We start from the raw sequence: 2,474 nt of genomic DNA, 5'->3' as shown, positions 1-2,474 counted from the left end.
ATGTTAAAATTGTAGCAATATATTATGTTTATGGAATTTTGTTTATGGAATGTGTAACAATAATTACAACATATCTTTATTATTTTAAATACTTAAATTAAATATATTTATTTTATATTAAGAAAGATTTATTAATAGTGAAATTATTTACAAAATCAAGTAAATAAGAATTAATTAAACGAAATAACTGTTTATATAATCTTTCGCCAGGTTTGTACTTCTAAAGGTTTTGTACTTCTAAAAGAGTGAAACATGTTAATCGTCGATATGTATTTCTTCTGTTTATAGATTGATCAGGAGGTGTACATATATGTATTCGTTTTTCATAATTATCAGGCTTAACGTATTTTTCGTTAGAATATAGATGGGTTAACGCAGACAAGAATCGTCTGAACAAAGTTTCCTTGGCGGAAAACAATTAGTAGCCTTAACTGTTCTCCGCACCCCGTAAGCTTATCTACGCCCCGACTATTAGTATAATCGCTGGAGGCGACCCTTAGCTACCCCCTTGAGCCGTTCGCTTTAATTCTTACCAAGTTAAGGCCATCCCCAACGATCTGCACCACTTTGCACTTTGTTCAACACCACGCCTACAATTGAACATTGAACATCAACTATAGTTAAGGCGTAAAAAGTACAATTACATACAAAACGATTTTTTTCTAGGTGATTTATTATTTATTATTTGTAAAGCTTACGCGGAGTAATAGTAATTAATAGTAATTAATAGTAATAGTAAAAATGTATATATAATGAATAAATAACACTTAATAATTTATAATTAACTACAATAATAAAGTATTATTAGAAGATCGACAAATAAATATTGCGATGTTAAATTTATAATGTAAATTTACTTTAATATACCTATTAATAATTATTAATGCTTATTCCATGTACATTCAACATAATTGCAAGTGTATTATTTTATAAACTCGTTACTTTCATTGTATATATTATATCTTTAATTTCTCTATGTAATAAAATTCTAGTTTTTTCTAATTAATTTGTTTAATTAGAAAAAACTGGAATTTTTTAGTTTAATTAGATCATCTCCATATGGAATTATTCCCTCTCGTGAAATTAATTCTCATAAGAGTTGAGTATCATTTTGTTTTGCGAATGAGAGCTGTCCTACCCTTCTGCGAAGGTTGACAGGAACCGTTAGTCGATTAATCCGTAAACACTCCGAAAAATCGACCACGAGTGGATTTCGCGTTTCATCACGCCGCCCACCTATCCACGCGAGCATTGCTGCGAAATCCGCGATATTTCCGGAGGGGTCGGCGACGGGGCGTTCTGTTTTTCGATACATCGGCAATAAACGTAACGTTCCGCCGCGTGTCTAATTGATTTGCAGCGTGCATTGGGGGATGCAGACGCGCGAGAACGGGTGAAAGAGGGATGAGGGTTACAACACGGGAGCATGAGCATCGGGGAACGAGCCTCGCGCCCACCCCTTTGCATTATGGATGCACCTGATTTCACACTTGTTCGTCCGTATCGCCGAATTCGCTATAACGTCTCCATCATATAAACGGGCCGCAATTTGCCGGCCCATTGTAAACCGCCCCCTCCGGCTCGATTCATGGGTAATAAATCGTGGCTACTGCAGGGAATTTATGTTTACGGTAGCCATGCGCGTATTTACCACGGCCGAGGAGGAAATCTCCCGCCTATCCCGAGCTGGCAACGTGAAATCCGTCGCAGCTGTCGATTATTTCCGATTGGAATTCGTTGACAATCCGTTCATGTCCCATTTCGCGAAAACAGAATTTTCATGTTTATTAAAAAGAGCTTTCATCGAAGAAAACTTATATAAGAAGAAATGCAAAATAATTTGACAAAATTATTTAATCAATAATAATAAGAGCTCTGCTTTTCACAGATCTTGGATACTTTTAAAATTTTTCTTTAGTTTGTGGCAGTTGTATCTATTTTTTTATATACTTTTATCCAAAGTTGCTGTACGATTTTAATACTCTATAATAAATAAAATAATTTTATTTTAAATCATATTTAATTTTGCGCAGTATCTTGAATTAGAAATACATTTAAATCGCCTAAAGGATTTAATTCATCAATTAGGGACCCCTCCCAGCGTGTGCATTAACCGGATGTCCGAAATTGGCCGTGTAATATGCACGTATATGTAATCCGTGCCACGTGTCGGTCGCGATATACCGCAGAATAGCGGTACGAGACGGCGCGAGATACAACGGTACGCGACACTCAACGTTCCCCCATTTCTCCCGAGGCGTCCTTCGCCTACGGCCGCAAACCCACTTGAGCCTTCCGTCCGTTCGTTACTGATCATTCAGTGCCAATTTGTCCAGTTACCGAGATTAGAAAGCGACTTGAAAGCGATGCTAATTCGAGACCCGGTTCCCTCCTTCCCGCTTCCATCTCGCTCTGCTTTCTAATTTACGATTCACCCTCGCTGACCCCTGTACTTATTGCTTTATACTCCGCTT

The sequence above is a fragment of the Atta colombica genome, unplaced genomic scaffold, assembly GCF_001594045.1.
Source record: "Atta colombica isolate Treedump-2 unplaced genomic scaffold, Acol1.0 scaffold254, whole genome shotgun sequence".
Taxonomy (NCBI): domain Eukaryota; kingdom Metazoa; phylum Arthropoda; class Insecta; order Hymenoptera; family Formicidae; genus Atta; species Atta colombica.
This window is presented reverse-complemented; position numbering follows the sequence as displayed.